The 19,260-nt window shown below is 47.9% G+C and overlaps 1 pseudogene; it reads left to right on the top strand.

Annotated features, from left to right (window-relative positions):
* LOC131586379 (uncharacterized) overlaps positions 1-19,260 on the top strand; it is a 712,054-nt pseudogene that overhangs the window by 505,873 nt on the left and 186,921 nt on the right.

Here is a 19,260-nt window from a genome sequence, read left to right as displayed (position 1 = left end):
GTTAGATTGTAAGTTGTAAATTAATTAAGTCGTAAACCTAATTTGCTTGTTATTACAAAGCGTTGGGTTGTCAAAGTCGTAAATGAGTTTGTAAGGTTTATCCACCCTAAGGTGTGGGACAGATGTACTAAAACGCTTGCCAAAAAGAAAACGGGGGAAGTGTGGAGACTTTTGTGGCAAAATGGTTAGGCAAGAAAGGCCATGACTGTACAAACTTGCTAGAGATAAAACATAACTAGTGCAGAGATAGTCTCAAGGCCGGATTGCCCTTGAGATGTGGGGAGGAGAACAAGAATGTGGTAAACAGAACGAAAAAGAAGGAACAGGGACGGTCTGGTAATCGCAAGAATGCAAAGGCAGATAGCTATGTTTTGTAGTGACATAAATAGCAGAATAACCAATGATGAGCTATACTTTTGCAATATGTATGAGCTAATTAAATCATGTATTTAAACACGAGTATAAGGATCAATAAACGAGATTTGCCTGACGACCACCTGGTGTCTGCGTCTCCCTTCTCCGACAGCAAAACCAGCTCAGATGGTGCCCACCAGTGTTGGGCAGAGCAGCTCAGCTCCAGCACAAGGGCTGTGTGTTCCCATTTGATGAGCCCAGTGCAGTGACACAGGCAGGACAAAAAAGTCTGGGTTTCTTTGCTGCTGATTGCCAGGGCATGTGTGGAGCTGTAACTTACCAGGTCCCTGCATCACTGTGCCTGTGGCTCTCTCCCTTCTTCTAGGGCTGATGAATATCCTGCATCCAGGGATCATGGAACAGGTCTTCTAATGAGGGCCTGTCCAAGGAGTTCAGGGATAAACACCACCTGATCAGAGCTTGGCAGTCTGGGGAGAGAAACCACAAACCACTGGTCAGTTGGAGAAGGCTCCTGTCTGCTTTGCCCTATTCCCGTGCCCAGGCCATGCTGGATGTGCTCAGAGCTGGGCCTAAACTTTCCCATCAATTTTTTGTTTTGGAGGAGAGCAGGAGAGCAGGACATGTGCCACCTCCTCAGCAGCTGCCAGAGCGGGATGCTCACGAGCCCGCTGCTGTCTCCCAACACTGGTGTTCCCCCTGTGCCCAGAGATGAGGATTCACCTTGGGAGAGCCGTTGTGGCAGCAGGAGCTGGCCCCATCTGATGTTCCTGCCCCTCCTGAAAGGGTGCTCCCCGCAGACCATCTCGTGCAGCAGGATGCCCAGGGTCCAGACGGTCGCTGCCTCGCCATGGTACCACCCAAAGTCGTTCCATTCTGGGGGGCTGTATGATGGTGTTCCTATGGAATATGGATGGAGCTCATCAGGGGGATGCTGCTGCTCCCAGAGCCTGACCCCAGCATCCCTGGGCATGTGGGGGCTTCCCCAGTGGCCCATGGGGTGACCTGCTGCCCTCTCGCCAGCACCTGGGACTTGGGTACAAACCCAGGGTTGGAAAAGAAGCCACTAGTGTTGGAAGAGGGCAGCAGAAATCCTGGCAAGGCCCGACCATGACACACAAAGGGAAATACCTACTCAGTGCTGGGGAAAAACCATACCCACATCCTCCCTGCTGGCATTGCCCAAAAATCATTATGAACCAAGGCAAACCAGGGAAGCAGAGCAGTCCAAGCCCATTCTCACCTGCACACGAAACCAGCTGGTGCACAGGTTCTGGCTCCCCCTCTCTGCTACCTCAACCATGGGGGTTTTGTCAGGCTGCCTGCCCCAGCCCCAGTCCCAGTCCTGGGAGAATCTCTGCTGCCACACCCTGGTTGAGACATGAGATGTCGGGACCAGGAGCCTACCCCTGTGTGGGCTCACCTGCAAATTGAGTGTAGGCTGTCTCCTGAAGGTAGGTGCCACAGCCGAAGTCTATTAACTTTGCCTGGCCGGTGTCCAGGTCTACCAGGATATTCTCTGGTTTGATATCTCGGTGCAGGACCCCGCAGCTGGTGCAGTGCCGCACGGCTGCCAGGACCTGCCGGAACAGCTCCCGCGCCTCTTCCTCGGACAGGAACCTCCGTGCCCGAATGAAGTGCCGCAGGTCCTGACACCGCTCCGGGCGCTCCAGCACCATAACAATGTAGCTGGGGAGCTCAAGCCACTCCAGCAGCTGCACCACGCCGGGGAAGCCTGTGGACACCTTGTCCAGCAGCACTATCTCCAGTGGTGCGCTGGTGCCGTCGGGCTGCGGGAGGAGCACGGTGCTGTCAGTGGGGCTGAGGCCGTGCCAGGGCTCGGGAAGCCCTCAGCCAGCCCGGGATGCTCTGTGCCCTCCGCTGGCCCCATGCCCGCTCTCCCTCCAGGTGTCCTGGCAGCTCCCACCCTGCCGGGTCCCGGCTCATCCCCGCCCGGCACGCCCCGGCTTCTGCCGCTGGCCCCGCTCACTCACCAGCTCGCCCCAGTGCCGGACGCGGTTCCGTGGCACCTTTTTGATGGCCACCTATAAGCCAAAGGGAAGAGCGAATTCAGCTCAGCGCCTGCCGTGTCCAGCCCCATCCTACTCCTCCGCCCCCTTCTCCTCCTCCGCCCCCTCCGCCCGCTCCTCCTCCTCCGCCCGCCGCTGGCCCCACCGCTCACCGGGAGTCCGTCCGAGAGCCGAGTGGCTGCGAAAACTCTGCCAAAGCCGCCGCGCCCCAGCAGTGAACCCACTCGGTAGCGCTGCTGCAGGGCCTCCTGCGCCTTCCCTGGGGAAGAGACGCGGCCGTCAGTGCTCGGCCCGGGGCCAGGAACGGCCCCCGAGCGCTCCCCGACCTCCCCGGGCCGGGCATCCGCAGGCGTTCGCTCTTTGGAACGCGACAGCGGCGGCTCGGGGCCGGCGGCCGCGCTGCTGAGCGGCGGAGCTCGGGCCGGGGAAGCCGCAGCGGAGGCGGCGGCAGCGGCCGCGCCGCCTGTGTCCTCTGCGGGCCCCGGGAGGAGCCGGAGCCGGGGCCGGGGCCGGGGCTGGGGCCGGGCCAGGCGGAGCCAAAGGGCAGCGATGCCGCCCCAGCCCCAGGCAATGATGCCCGCCCAGCAGCGCCAGCGCCAGCACAGCCAGAGCTGGGCGGAGGCGAGACCGCGGAGGGATGCTCGGGGCCGGGGCCGGGGACGGGGACGGGGCCGGGGCCGGAGCCGGGGCCGCGGCAGCCCCGCCCGGGGCCGGGGGCGGACCGGGGGCATGGCCCGGGTGGGCACGGGGAGAGGGAAACTGGAAGGGAATGAGACACAGGAAAAGGGAGACCGGGATGGGGTGCGGGACAGTGGGAGAGGGAGAAGAGAGACAGGGAATCGATAAATTCGCTGCTTTTGCTGCTTTCTCTGCTGCCGCTGCTGCCGCTGCTGCCGCCGCTGCCGCTGCAACTGAAGCACCGGGACCGTTTGTCCCCGTGTCCGTTTGTCCGTTGCCCGCTCGGCCCCGCCCCGAGCCCCGCGCTCCCCGGGCAGCCCCTGAGCCTGGCCAAACACGGGAACTTTGCCCTGGTGAGCCAAGAGCCAGAGTCTTGACTCCTGCACAGGGGCACAGCAATGCCCTTGGCTGCTGCTGTGCCTTGTCCCTGCTGAGGGTCACACACTGTCTGAGCACATTCCCTGCATGCAGAATTTGTACCTGAGCCAAGCACTGCACTTGTGTCTCCAGCATTGCTTTCCAAGTAAAACAGGGGGAGTAAAACTGGGTGTAGCTCATGGTATTTTACAGTGTCTAAAACTTGCCAAGTCTCAGATCTTAGAGGTGAGATCCATTTGGAATGAATGGGATGGAGAAACAGTGCAAGATGGAAAAGGGAAACATAAAAATCAATAGAGAAAAATAGAAAAAAACATATTGGTTGTTTCTTTGGATTTTATTTTCATTTCTTAAAAAAGTTGTTTCAATTTTCCCAGAATCTCCTCCCCAGTCCTGTCCTTTCCAAAAACCTGTCCTGGAGAACAAGGCACAGCTCCTGTCACAAGATGTGTCCCCAGCTGCAGCTTCTCTTGGCTTCCCACACTGTGAATGCAGCACAACTCTTGCAGCAAAGCAGGACAAATATCTGAAGAACTTGACAACTTGTTCTTTCTTTTCCTTGTGCACTGGGGAGTTGTGCCATTGGTAAGGTTTTCATTGTTCCTCTTCTAGCCAAAGAAAACATGATGGGCTGCCAGGAATTGTTGGGGAATACAAGCCTGGCTGAATGTGGAGAAAGAATCTCCAGAGCCTGCAGCCAGCAGTGGAGAGCTCATCATTCCAAATGGCTCCTGGACATCTTGAAAGTGATCTGGAACGTGAAGATGGGCTGACAGAGGGAGTTTGTTTCTGTGTTCAGTTTAGATGATTCTACATCTCTTGTAGTGGTAGAAATCAGGAGCACAATCAGTTGATGATAAGCACCAGAACATGATAAGCTGGAGCTCTCAGTGGATGAGAGAAAGAATGTGAAAAGGAGAAATGCAGGGAATGACTTGGTGAACTTAGTGTGTAAGAAGGGTCATTTTTTCTTATTTTGTGGGATTTTTCTTGATTTTTTTGGGATATTCAGGATATTTGATGGAATGTTTCTGGAATTTCATAGGGTTTGGAGAATTTTTATGGATTTTTTTTTTAATTTTTTGCAATTTCATTGGATGTTTTTCCAATTTTGTGGGATTTTGCAAAAGTTTAAATATTTTGTGTGATTTTTATGAAATCTTGAAGGATTTTGAGCAGAGCTGAAGGATTTTGAGGAATTTTTCTTGATTTTGGGGTATTTTGTGGAGATTTGGTTGGGTGATTCTGGAATTTGGTAGGGTTTTCAGAACATTTAGGCAATTGTGTGGGATTGTTCTGCAATTTTCAGGGATTTTGTAGAGACTTGAAGAATTTTGAGATATTTTCTTAGATTTTGTGGAAATTTGTAGGGATTTGGTGGGGTGTTACTGGAATTTGGTGAGGTTTTGAGAAGATTTCTGCAATTTTGTGGGATCTTTCTGCAATTCTGCGGGATTTTGTGGAGACTGGAAAAATTGAGAGGGATTTTTCTTAGCTGTTTTGGAAATTTGTGGAGATTTTGTGGGATGTTTCTGGAATTTGGTAGTGATTTCAAAACATTTAGGGAATCGTGTGGGATTTTTCTGCAATTCTGCGGGATTTTTCTTGAATTTTGGAGGATATTGAGGAGATTTTGTGGGAGTTTTGTGGAATTTTGAGGGATTTTGAGCAGACATGAAGGATTTTGAGGTATTTTCTTAGGTTTTGTGGAAATTTGTGGGGGTTTTGTGGGATGTGACTGGAATTTTGTGGGGTTTTGAGAACATTTAGGGAATTGTATGGGATTTTTCTGCAATTTTGTGGGATTTTTCTTGAATTTTGTGGGATATTGAGGAGATTTTGTGGGAATTTTGAAGGATTTTGGGGAGACATGAAGCATTTTGAGGTAGTTTCTTGGGTTTTGTGGAAATTTGTGGGGGTTTTGTGGAATGTGACTGGAATTTGGTGGGGTTTTGAGAAGCTTTCTGCAATTTTGTTGGAGTTTTTTCTGGAATTTGGTGGGATTTTGTGGAGACTTGAAGCATGTTGAGGGATTTTTCTTAGATTTTGTGGTATTTTGTGGAGATTTGGTGGGATGTTTCTGGAATTTGCTGGGGTTTTCCGAACATTTAATGAATTGTATGGTATTTTTCTGAAATTATGAGGGATTTTGTGGAGACTTGAAGCATGTTGAGGGATTTTTCTTAGATTTTGTGGTATTTTGTGGAGATTTGGTGGGATGTTTCTGGAATTTTGTGACATTTTATTGTACAGGTGTGGAATGTTCTCATATTTTGTGGGATTTTGAAGAGACTTCAAGAATTGTGAGGGATTTTTCTTAGCTTCTTTGGAATTTTGTGGCGATTTGATGGGATGTTTCTGGAATTTGGTAGGGTTTTGGGAAGATTTAGGGAATTTTGTGAGATTTTTTCCTGGAATGTTTAGGGATTTTTAGGAGACTGGAAGAATTGTGAGGAATTTTTCTGATATTTTGTGGAAATTTGTGGCAATTTGGTGGGATGTTTCTGGAATTTGGTAGTGATTTCAGAACATTTAGGGAATCGTGTGGGATTTTTCTGCAATTTTTGGGGATTTTTCTTGAATTTTGTAGGATATTGAGGAGATTTTATGGGTGTTTTGTGGAATTCTGAATGATTTTGAGGAGAGATGAAGAATTGTGAGGGATTTGCTTAGATCTTGTGGAAATTAGTGGGGATTTTTTGGGATGTTTCTGGAATATGGTACGGTTTGGGGAAGATTTCTGCAATTTTGTGGCATTTTTCTGCAATTTTGAGGGATTTTTCTTGATTTTGTGGAATTTTTTGGAGATTTGGTGGGATGTTTCTGGAATTTGGTCGGGTTTGGGGAAGGTTTAGAGAATTTTGTGAGATTTTTTTCCTGGAATCTTGAGGAATTTTGAGGAGACTTGAAGAACTTTGTGGGATTTTTCTCACATTTTGTGTCATTTTCTGGAGATTTGGTGGGATGTTTCTGGAATTTGATAGGGTTTTGAAAACATTTAATGAATTGTGTTGGATTTTTCTTGAATTTTGCAGGATATTGGGGAGATTTTGTGGGAGTTTTGTGGAATTTTGAGGGATTTTGAGGGGACATGAAGGATTTTGAGGTATTTTCTTAGATTTTGTGCAAATTAGTGGGGGTTTTGTTGGATGTTTCTGGAATTTGGTAGGGTTTTGAGAACATTTAGGGAACTGTGTGGGATTTTTCTGCAATTTGTTGGGATTTTTCTTGAATTTTGTAGGATATTGAGAAGATTTTGTGGGAGTTTTGTGGAATTTTGTGGGATTTTGAGGCAGCATGAAGGATTTTGAGGTATTTTCTTAGATTTTGTGGAAATTAGCGGGGATTTGGTGGGATGTTACTGGAATTTGGTGAGGTTTTGAGAAGATTTCTGCGATTTTGTGGGAATTTTCTGCAATTCTGCGGGATTTTGTGGAGACTGGAAAAATTGAGAGGGATTTTTCTTAGCTGTTTTGGAAATTTGTGGAGATTTTGTGGGCTGTTTCTGGAATTTGGTAGTGATTTCAAAACATTTAGGGAATCGTGTGGGATTTTTCTGCAATTCTGCGGGATTTTTCTTGAATTTTGGAGGATATTGAGGAGATTTTGTGGGAGTTTTGTAAAATTTTGAGGGATTTTGAGCAGACATGAAGGATTTTGAGGTATTTTCTTAGGTTTTGTGGAAATTTGTGGGGGTTTTGTGGGATGTGACTGGAATTTTGTGGGGTTTTGAGAACATTTAGGGAATTGTATGGGATTTTTCTGCAATTTTGTGGGATTTTTCTTGAATTTTGTGGGATATTGAGGAGATTTTGTGGGAATTTTGAGGGATTTTGGGGAGACATGAAGCATTTTGAGGTAGTTTCTTGGGTTTTGTGGAAATTTGTGGGGGTTTTGTGGAATGTGACTGGAATTTGGTGAGGTTTTGAGAAGCTTTCTGCAATTTTGTTGGAGTTTTTTCTGGAATTTGGTGGGATTTTGTGGAGACTTGAAGCATGTTGAGGGATTTTTCTTAGATTTTGTGGTATTTTGTGGAGATTTGATGGGATGTTTCTGGAATTTGCTGGGGTTTTCCGAACATTTAATGAATTGTATGGTATTTTTCTGAAATTTTGAGGAATTTTGTGGAGACTTGAAGAATTATGAGGGATTTTTCTTAGATTTTGTGGTATTTTGTGGAGATTTGGTGGGATGTTTCTGGAATTTTGTGGCATTTTATTGTACAGGTGTGGAATGTTCTCATATTCTGTGGGATTTTGAAGAGACTTCAAGAATTGTGAGGGATTTTTCTAAGCTTCTTTGGAATTTTGTGGAGATTTTGTGGGATGTTTCTGGAATTTGGTAGGGTTTTGGGAAGATTTAGGGAATTTTGTGAGATTTTTTCCTGGAATGTTTAGGGATTTTTAGGAGACTGGAAGAATTGTGAGGAATTTTTCTGATATTTTGTGGAAATTTGTGGCAATTTGGTGGGATGTTTCTGGAATTTGGTAGTGATTTCAGAACATTTAGGGAATCGTGTGGGATTTTTCTGCAATTTTTGGGGATTTTTCTTGAATTTTGTAGGATATTGAGGAGATTTTATGGGTGTTTTGTGGAATTCTGAATGATTTTGAGGAGAGATGAAGAATTGTGAGGGATTTGCTTAGATCTTGTGGAAATTAGTGGGGATTTTTTGGGATGTTTCTGGAATATGGTACGGTTTGGGGAAGATTTCTGCAATTTTGTGGCATTTTTCTGCAATTTTGAGGGATTTTTCTTGATTTTGTGGAATTTTTTGGAGATTTGGTGGGATGTTTCTGGAATTTGGTCGGGTTTGGGGAAGGTTTAGAGAATTTTGTGAGATTTTTTTCCTGGAATCTTGAGGAATTTTGAGGAGACTTGAAGAACTTTGTGGGATTTTTCTCACATTTTGTGTCATTTTCTGGAGATTTGGTGGGATGTTTCTGGAATTTGATAGGGTTTTGAAAACATTTAATGAATTGTGTTGGATTTTTCTTGAATTTTGCAGGATATTGGGGAGATTTTGTGGGAGTTTTGTGGAATTTTGAGGGATTTTGAGGGGACATGAAGGATTTTGAGGTATTTTCTTAGATTTTGTGCAAATTAGTGGGGGTTTTGTTGGATGTTTCTGGAATTTGGTAGGGTTTTGAGAACATTTAGGGAACTGTGTGGGATTTTTCTGCAATTTGTTGGGATTTTTCTTGAATTTTGTAGGATATTGAGAAGATTTTGTGGGAGTTTTGTGGAATTTTGTGGGATTTTGAGGCAGCATGAAGGATTTTGAGGTATTTTCTTAGATTTTGTGGAAATTAGCGGGGATTTGGTGGGATGTTACTGGAATTTGGTGAGGTTTTGAGAAGATTTCTGCGATTTTGTGGGAATTTTCTGCAATTCTGCGGGATTTTGTGGAGACTGGAAAAATTGAGAGGGATTTTTCTTAGCTGTTTTGGAAATTTGTGGAGATTTTGTGGGCTGTTTCTGGAATTTGGTAGTGATTTCAAAACATTTAGGGAATCGTGTGGGATTTTTCTGCAATTCTGCGGGATTTTTCTTGAATTTTGGAGGATATTGAGGAGATTTTGTGGGAGTTTTGTAAAATTTTGAGGGATTTTGAGCAGACATGAAGGATTTTGAGGTATTTTCTTAGGTTTTGTGGAAATTTGTGGGGGTTTTGTGGGATGTGACTGGAATTTTGTGGGGTTTTGAGAACATTTAGGGAATTGTATGGGATTTTTCTGCAATTTTGTGGGATTTTTCTTGAATTTTGTGGGATATTGAGGAGATTTTGTGGGAATTTTGAGGGATTTTGGGGAGACATGAAGCATTTTGAGGTAGTTTCTTGGGTTTTGTGGAAATTTGTGGGGGTTTTGTGGAATGTGACTGGAATTTGGTGAGGTTTTGAGAAGCTTTCTGCAATTTTGTTGGAGTTTTTTCTGGAATTTGGTGGGATTTTGTGGAGACTTGAAGCATGTTGAGGGATTTTTCTTAGATTTTGTGGTATTTTGTGGAGATTTGATGGGATGTTTCTGGAATTTGCTGGGGTTTTCCGAACATTTAATGAATTGTATGGTATTTTTCTGAAATTTTGAGGAATTTTGTGGAGACTTGAAGAATTATGAGGGATTTTTCTTAGATTTTGTGGTATTTTGTGGAGATTTGGTGGGATGTTTCTGGAATTTTGTGGCATTTTATTGTACAGGTGTGGAATGTTCTCATATTCTGTGGGATTTTGAAGAGACTTCAAGAATTGTGAGGGATTTTTCTAAGCTTCTTTGGAATTTTGTGGAGATTTTGTGGGATGTTTCTGGAATTTGGTAGTGATTTCAAAACATTTAGGGAATCGTGTGGGATTTTTCTGCAATTTTTCGGGATTTTTCTTGAATTTTGGAGGATATTGAGGAGATTTTGTGGGAGTTTTGTGGAATTTTAAGGGATTTTGAGCAGACATGAAGGATTTTGAGGTATTTTCTTAGGTTTTGTCGAAATTTGTGGGGGTTTTGTGGAATGTGACTGGAATTTGGTGGGGTTTTGAGAAGCTTTCTGCAATTTTGTTGGAGTTTTTTCTGGAATTTGGTGGGATTTTGTGGAGACTTGAAGCATGTTGAGGCATTTTTCTTAGATTTTGTGGTATTTTGTGGAGACTTGGTAGGATGTTTCTGGAATTTTGTGACATTTTATTGTACAGGTGTGGAATGTTCTCATATTTTGTGGGATTTTGAAGAGACTTCAAGAATTGTGAGGGATTTTTCTTAGCTTCTTTGGAGATTTTGTGGCGATTTGATGGGATGTTTCTGGAATTTGGTAGGGTTTTGGGAAGATTTAGGGAATTTTGTGAGATTTTTTCCTGGAATGTTTAGGGATTTTTAGGAGACTGGAAGAATTGTGAGGAATTTTTCTGATATTTTGTGGAAATTTGTGGCAATTTGGTGGGATGTTTCTGGAATTTGGTAGTGATTTCAGAACATTTAGGGAATCGTGTGGGATTTTTCTGCAATTTTTGGGGATTTTTCTTGAATTTTGTAGGATATTGAGGAGATTTTATGGGTGTTTTGTGGAATTCTGAATGATTTTGAGGAGAGATGAAGAATTGTGAGGGATTTGCTTAGATCTTGTGGAAATTAGTGGGGATTTTTTGGGATGTTTCTGGAATATGGTACGGTTTGGGGAAGATTTCTGCAATTTTGTGGCATTTTTCTGCAATTTTGAGGGATTTTTCTTGATTTTGTGGAATTTTTTGGAGATTTGGTGGGATGTTTCTGGAATTTGGTCGGGTTTGGGGAAGGTTTAGAGAATTTTGTGAGATTTTTTTCCTGGAATCTTGAGGAATTTTGAGGAGACTTGAAGAACTTTGTGGGATTTTTCTCACATTTTGTGTCATTTTCTGGAGATTTGGTGGGATGTTTCTGGAATTTGATAGGGTTTTGAAAACATTTAATGAATTGTGTTGGATTTTTCTTGAATTTTGCAGGATATTGGGGAGATTTTGTGGGAGTTTTGTGGAATTTTGAGGGATTTTGAGGGGACATGAAGGATTTTGAGGTATTTTCTTAGATTTTGTGCAAATTAGTGGGGGTTTTGTTGGATGTTTCTGGAATTTGGTAGGGTTTTGAGAACATTTAGGGAACTGTGTGGGATTTTTCTGCAATTTGTTGGGATTTTTCTTGAATTTTGTAGGATATTGAGAAGATTTTGTGGGAGTTTTGTGGAATTTTGTGGGATTTTGAGGCAGCATGAAGGATTTTGAGGTATTTTCTTAGATTTTGTGGAAATTAGCGGGGATTTGGTGGGATGTTACTGGAATTTGGTGAGGTTTTGAGAAGATTTCTGCGATTTTGTGGGAATTTTCTGCAATTCTGCGGGATTTTGTGGAGACTGGAAAAATTGAGAGGGATTTTTCTTAGCTGTTTTGGAAATTTGTGGAGATTTTGTGGGCTGTTTCTGGAATTTGGTAGTGATTTCAAAACATTTAGGGAATCGTGTGGGATTTTTCTGCAATTCTGCGGGATTTTTCTTGAATTTTGTGTGATATTGAGGAGATTTTGTGGGAATTTTGAGGGATTTTGAGCAGACATGAAGGATTTGGAGGTATTTTCTTGGGTTTTGTGGAAATTTGTGGGGGTTTTGTGGGATGTGACTGGAAGTTGTTGGGGTTTTGAAAAGTTTTCTGCAATTTCGTTGGAGATTTTCTGGAATTTTGTGGGATTTTGTGGAGACTTGAAGAATTATGAGGGGTTTTTTTTTAGATTTTGTGGTATTTTGTGGAGATTTGCTGGGATGTTTCTGGAATTTGGTAGTGATTTCAAAACATTTAGGGAATCATGTGGGAGTTTTCTGCAATTTTTTGGGATTTTTCTTGAATTTTGGAGGATATTGAGGAGATTTTATGGGTGTTTTGTGGAAATCTGAAGGATTTTGAGCAGACATGAAGAATTGTGAGGGATTTCTCCTGGCCTATAACTGGTCATTTCCGAGAATTGCCAGTAGTTTTGACCATTGAAAAGTGGTATCAACCTGTGAACATCACCCTTTAAAACTTAAGCCCGGGAATTTCTCTTTCTCTTTGGTTTCTGGCTTTTGAAGAGGTAACAGGGCTCTGGTTCATCCTCCTCCCCCCAGGCCAGACAAGGCCACGGGGGGAGCGGGACTGGCCAAAGTTCTGCAGTTCCTGGTGGGGGATGGAGACTGTGAAGTGACAGGAGCCCCTTCCCAGAGGGAAGTACTCCCATCTGTCCTACTGGTCTGGCCTTAATGTAAATCTTTGACTTCATCAAAGGGTCATTGCTAAACAAAACCTTGGTTTTGCCTGCTGACATTGCTGGTCAGGCAGTGTCCCAGGAGATGCTCTTGATGGTTGCCTCTTTTCCTGGGCATGGCACTGGAGGAGGTTCAGGCCCAGGTGATGCCACTGAAGGAAATGTGCCCTCATCCCAGGGATGCTCAACACAGACTCCCCCAGCCCCTCAGTGCCCCGCCGCTGGTCACAGCAGCCCCTGCCTGGCTCCTGCCTGCCCACACCATGGTCAGCCCTGCCTGCTCCTGGACATGGAGCTCAGCCAGGGCTGGTGCTGTGTGGGCTTTGCTGGTGGTACCAGCCAGACACTGGGGTGAGAGCTCCATCTCTTTATTGGAACAGAAGAGCTGTGCTGGGCCCTGCCCTGGCAGGAGGGACCCACCTTCAGTCCAGGCCACAGAGCAGGGCGGGTCCCTTCAGGGACACAGGGCCTGGCTTTGGGTGGTGGCAGCATCTGCACAGCAGCAAGCTGGTAATGCAGCTGTGACAGGGACATCACGTATGGGCATGGAGATGTGAAATGTGTGGTGCAGGTGTCCCTGAGGGAGGTGTTTGGCTGGACTTGTGAAGCTGCAGAGGGGAACCTGTTGAGAGAGGAGATGGCTGAGGCCCCAGCTGCAGCTGGCACACAGGGACCCTCTTGCACACTGGGAGATTCTCACTGTGCTCAAAGTTTCCCTCTGAAGACTAAGAGGTGAATGTGGATGGGCTCAGCAGCTGATCTGCAGGCCAAAGAATTGAATTAGCAAAAGAAGAAATTGAGAAAATACAAGTTTATCCATAGCAAGGAGGAAAGCAAGGCCGTAAGCATGGAAACCAATAAAAAGGCACATAAGGGGTATTTGCCGTTAACTAATAGCTGCCTTAGAGGCAGCATACGTGCTTTAATAATAATTTGTAAACTCTTGCCAATTTATTGTTGATGTTAATTGCTTTGTACCAATAAAATACATTAAGCCATTGCTTTGCTTAATGAATATAATGAGCTGTTTTGATGTAACTAATGACTTAAGATCATGTTTGGTTAAGGGAATAAAAGTTGACAACACTTTGTAACGAAGAAGAAGCCACTGTAGTCTCTGCACAAGTGTGTGTTGTGTGTCCGTCTCAAGTGACAGGTCAGACATTCCAAAACGCCTTTGAAAAATCCTAAACTACTATGGAAATTGAGAAGAAACATTGGTGGATTACTTTCTAAAAAAAAAATAAAAATCTAAATGTTCCTAAGAACTTCTTACTTCTAAAAATGAAAAACAAAGATAACATGGTGCTCCATGCCTGGCTGCTGCTGGCAGAGCAAGAACCTAATGATGCAGCTTTGGTGGGGACAACAGACACTGACTTGGAGATTCATGAAGACAGGTGTAGTTCTCCCTGATTGAAGCCTTTGGCCTGTCTTGTGAAGCTGCAGAGCCACTCCTCTGGAGAGAAGAGGCCCCCCAGCTGCCGCTGGCACTCAGGAACCCTCCTGCACAGCAGGGCCCAGAGCTGCCAAGGCTCCCCAGCACGGCTGGAGCTGCTGGCACAGCTTGGCCCAGCTGGACAGCTGCCCCTCAAGGCCCTGGAGAGCAGGGGATGGCTCTGGGCAGGGTCCCTGCTGTCTGCTTTTCAAGGGCAATCATCACCACTCTTGCTCCTGCCCACCTTGCTTTGCCTCTGCCTGGAGCTCTTGGGACTGCTCCTGGCCATGATTAATAATCACAGCTTATTCTGTCAGCAAAGGGACATTGAGAAGTTGTCTCCAGCATGCACCATGATCTTCACAATGTGATTGACCAGGACTGCACGTCAATCCATATCTCAATGCCAGTCTGGACAGGAGCACAGATCAGAAGCGTTTTCATGGTGTGCTGGGCTCCCCATCCTGTTTAGGGAACGAGGCACTGCAAGGAGGTCTTCAGTGGCAGAGAAGCCACTGCCTGAGATGTAACCCCAGGTGCCTTCTGTGGCTCAGGGAGCGGCTGTGGCTGTAAATGTGTGTTTGTCTGCAGCACAGAGCCAGGGCTTAGCGAGGCCCTTGTTGTGCCTCGGGCACTGCTCGGCAGCCCCATCGGACCCGGGGCCTCAGCCCTTCCCTGTTGGGGACTGACCTGGCCCAGCCCAGCCATGGGGCAGGGCCCGACAAGGGCGCAGTGGGTCCAGAGGCCCGGCCTGGCCCCGGTCCCCAAGGGATGGGCTCTGTCTGCCTGCACAGCCCACAGGCGAGGCCCGAGGCTCTGCAGGAAGCTTCCTGCCAGCTTTGCACAACCTCCACCGAGAGTGTCCCTTTGCTGTGCTGAGAAGACAAACAAACCCCTCTAGTTTAACCCTACTGCACACCTCATGAGGGATCTCTGCAAATCTCAGGAGAGACCATATTCATTTGTGCCTCATGAGGGATCTCTGCAAACCTTGGCAGGGACCCCAAAATATCCCTTGTTCCTCACAGGATACCTGTGCACACCTTTTCAGAGACCCCAAAATAACCTCATGTGCCTCACAAAAGAATCCGGCCCCTGGCCCACTTTAGGAAGGACTCGGCTCCTCTACAGGCCTTGATGGCAACCACTAAATGGTCACGTAAATCACGAGGAATTCAAGCCCCCTGCCAGTCTTACAGGGTTCTCCAGTCACCTGTAGCCATAGAAGTGACCCCAATTCCCCTAAGAATTTCAAGAGGAAACCTCAGCCACATGCACCACTTACAAAAGACCCAAACCTGTGCCTGTCTTACTGGAAAACACAACACCCTGCCCGTGCCTCACAATGGACCCCAATCATGTGGCAGCCTTACAGGGGTCCCCCATCACCTGCATGTCATAGAAAAGCCAGGTGTGCCATTAACTCTAGCCAGCAGTGTGTTCCATGACAGAAACCTCTCCAATGCCTTTCTGGGAATTGGAAATACGTGTTGTGGTGCCAGCTGCATCTGTGGGAGCCATGGGCAGCGTGAGTCTGTGCTGTGCTCCACTGCTGAGCTGGCAGCACGGTGGATATGGCCAGGATATTCCGTTTCCCCCAGGTCTGGAGCCTGCAGGTACCTTGCTGTCCCCAGGCACAGTCTGTGCTGCCCAACAAAGCCCAGAAGGCCAAGAGGAGAGCCTGAGGGCAGCAGGAAGAAGCCCCTGCTCTAGAACTGAGGGAGTTCTTCCAGAAGCCAAGATGGTGAATTTAAGTGATTTCCACTGTGCTCAAAGTTTGCTTCTGAAGACTAAGAGGTGAGCTTGTCAGTAATCCCAGAAAATATCTGGAAAAATATTTTATGCAATTTTTTTTTTACTAGATCCAAATCTCCAGTGGGAAAAGAGCCTCCCCAGTATGCTGGGTGTCTTGGGGTGTCTCAGTTCTTCCTAGAGTAAACATTACCAATTAAACGAAATTCCATGTTTTACTGAAGAAATGGAAAAAATGTTCCAGAATTCTAAAACTACTTTGAAAAATATTTTACTACTCTAAAACAAGAAAAGAAACATTTGAGGACTTCTTTCTACCAAGAAAAAATTTTAAATATTTCTAATAATTTCTGATTTCTAAAAATGGAAAACAAAGATATGCCCCATGCCCAGCTGCTTCCTGCTCATCCAAGGCTGTGGCCAGCCAAGCAGCTGTGCCAGTGCTGGTGGTACCAGCCAGACCCCAGAGCAGAAGCCCAAAGGTTTTGTTCAAGCCCTTCCCTGGCAGGAGGGGCCCACATTCAGGCCTGGCCAGGCACCAGGGCCAGCACCTTCAGGGACAGAGGGTCCTGTTCTGGGTGGTGGCGGCACAGCAATAAGCTGATAATACAGCTGTGGCGGGGACAACGGACACTGGCTTGGAGATGGAGGAAGACAGGTGTAGTTCTCCCTGATTGAAGCCTTTGGCCAGTCTTCTGAAGCTGCAGAGGTGCTCCTGTGGAGAGAGGAGGTGGTTGAGGCCCCCAGCTGCCGCTGGCACTCAGGGACCCTCCTGCACAGCAGGGCCCAGAGCTGCCAAGGCTCCCCAGCACGGCTGGAGCTGCTGGCACAGCTTGGCCCAGCTGGACAGCTGCCCCTCAAGGCCCTGGAGAGCAGGGGATGGCTCTGGGCAGGGTCCCTGGCCAGGAGTGGGCCCCAGAGCACCTCTGCTTTTCAAGGGCAATCTCGTCCCCGCTCTTTCTCCTGCCCACCTTGCTTTGCCTCTGCCCGCTGCTCCTGGGGCTGCTCTTGGCCAGGCAGCCTCAGTGGCAGCCAGCACTGGCTGCAGCCCCAGCGGGCTCCCCAGGACAAGGCCCCACTAAAAGAGGCCAATGAAAGGCCTGGGCAGCAGCAGAACTCTCAGCAGAGTTATTTGGACAACCACTGACTACCTACAGGTCCACAGCAGCCTCACTGGGAATGTTTCTATTCTACAACAGACTTTCAAAAGAAGCTGTTTGAGGGAAAGATGAATGAAATACTCACCGTTTTGTCTTCCATCCATACCAGATTCCAACACCGCATAAAACGAAGAAATGCACCAAACAAAGCAGGCCTGCCATTAATTCTAGCCAACAGCGTGTTCCCTGACAGAAACTTCTTCCAATGCCTTTCTGGGAATTGGGAACACGTGTTGTGGTGCTGGCTGCATCTGTGGGAGAATTGGGCAGTGAGAACCCGTGCTGTGCTGTGCTGCTGAGCTGGCAGCATGGTGGGTTATGTCCAGGATATTCCCTGTTTCCCCCAGAGCTGGGGCCTGCAGCACCTTGCCATCCCTTGGCACAGGCTGTGCCACCCAACAAAGCTCAGAAAGCCGGGAGCAGAGCCCAGGGAATGCACAGCTGCTTGGGCAGTGGCTCCTTCCAGGGACACGGGCCAAACCCATCCCTGAGCAGCCACTGCCACCCCTGACCCTCCCTGCTCCGTGACAGCTCCCCCAGCCCAAGGGGACAGAGCCAGGCCCTGTCAGGGGCCAGTGCAGCCCCTGCCCAGTTGGGAGCCAGGGCTGGCTGTGGCCCTGGGCTCGTGGCAGGGCTCCTGCTCGGGGCTGCTCCTGTGCCTTGGGCCTCTGGATGCTTAGGGCCAGCTCTGGGAGCAGCTGCAGTGGGATGGACATTGGTGCACGAGTCCCATTTCCCAGGGGCTGGGAATGAGCTCCAGAGGCCTGGAAGCCAAGGCGCCTCCAGCTTTGGCTGCTGCTGGGCCATGCAAGGAGAGGCCCTGTGGGAAGAGCTGCTGGCACACAGCCCCACTGAGGGCTGAGCCCAGCACAGCAATTACCTCCTGTGCCTGGGCCCGTGCCTGCAATTGCCTCCCTTCCTTCAGGAAATGCCGCCTTCCATAGAGCCTCTCTGCCCATCCCTTGAGAAAGGAAGAGGCACAGCTGGATCAGATGGAACCATTACATAGCAGGGAAGTGGCCTCTTCAGGAGGCAGTGCTTGTCAAAGACATGGAAGAGGATCAGGAAAAGGCCCAGGCTCTCTCTTGTCCAAACCACCACCTCTCCTGATCTGCTCAGAGACCAGGAAGTTACAGAGGATCTCAAGGTGTGCATGGCCCATGCTGCAGTTTGGGCAGCCTGTCAGCTGATGCCAAATGCCTTCCTGCAGAGGCTGGGGAGAAACTGCATCCAGGCCAGGCTGGGAAACAGCCCTGCAGGGCTTGAAAGCAGCAGCAGGGCAGCGAGGCTGCCACAGATCCCTTTCCATGATGCCAGGCATGGCGTGTCCAGAGAAAGCCACCGGCTGCTGCATCTCAGGAAAGGCTGAGGGAAATGCACCCACCATGCTCTTTGAGCAGTTTCTTCTCTATTTCTTTCAGGATATGGTGTGACCCCAGTGATTCTTTCTGTCCTGTGGCTTTGTTCTTCCCTCTTGGAAAACCTTAACAAAAAATAGTTGCATTTTCCAGGAATGGGTCCCAGAAAAGCAATGCTCAGCCTGTGGATACGGCAGGGACACACCACTCACCCCTGCGATGGGAGCCGGGCTTCCGGGCAGTAATCAGTAAAGGAGCTGGTAAAGTCCTCCCTGCAGACACACCTGTAACTCAACAGCCACAGAAGCTTCTGTCATCTGGGTCCTACCAGGTTGTCAATGATTATTCCTTGATGGAACACTGAAAACATACCTGCAGGAGGCTCCAAGGGCTTCAAAACTTTATGCAGCCAATCTAATGGAGAAGCCATCCCAGGAAACTCATCTGGAAGGGAGCACAGATGAGAACCTTTTTCAGGGTGTGCTGGGATCCCCTTCTGCCTTAGGGAACTGGGCACTGCAAGGGGGTTGGGTAAGACCATGGGAGCCAGATGTCAGTGGACATGGAGAAAGCTGTAGAGGGGCCTGGGGAGCTCTGGGCTGGCTCCTGGTCACTCTCAACACTCTTTCCATGCCCTGTGCAACATCCCTGAAGGGTGGGCACTCTCCAGCAGCAGAGATGGCAGCTCAAGCCTCAGCAGGGCTCAGGCCCAGAGGCACAGCAATTACCTCCTGGGACTGTGCCTGGCATGGCCTCCCTTCCTGCAGCAGAGGCTGCCCATGAGCCACTGCTTCCTCCGGGAAACGCTGCCTTCAGCACAGCCTCTCCATCCACTTCTGCAGAAAGGGACAGCTGGATCAGATGGCAGCATTCCCCACTGGGCAAGGTGGCATCTTCAGGAGGCAATGCTTGTCAAAGACTTGGTTAAGGACCAGGATATCATATAAAACTTTTGGGGTTGGCCAGAATCCTCCTTTCTCCAAACAGCTGCCATTTTTGATCTACCCAGAGACTGGGGAATCCTACAAGATCTCAGTGTGGGCATGGCCTGTGCTGCAGTTTGGGCTCCCTGTCAGCTGATGTCAAATGTCTTCCTGCAGAGGCTGGGGAGAAGCTGCAGCAGGCCAGGCTGGGAAACAGCCCTGCAGGGCATGAAAGCAGCAGCAGGGCAGCGAGGCTGCTGTGCATCCCTTCCCGCTGTGTTGGGCACTGCATGTCCAGAGGTGCAGAGAAAGCCTCCGGCTGCTGAGTCTCAGGAGAAGGCTAAGGGACATGCACCCACCTTGTCCTCTCTGCAGAATTTTCTTCAGCATTTGTCTCATGGGTTTGGATGGCTCATGG

The sequence above is a fragment of the Poecile atricapillus genome, chromosome 19 (genome assembly GCF_030490865.1).
Source record: "Poecile atricapillus isolate bPoeAtr1 chromosome 19, bPoeAtr1.hap1, whole genome shotgun sequence".
NCBI lineage: Eukaryota > Metazoa > Chordata > Aves > Passeriformes > Paridae > Poecile > Poecile atricapillus.
Note: the sequence above shows the minus strand (reverse complement) of the source record. Positions and strands in the feature narration are given on the sequence as shown.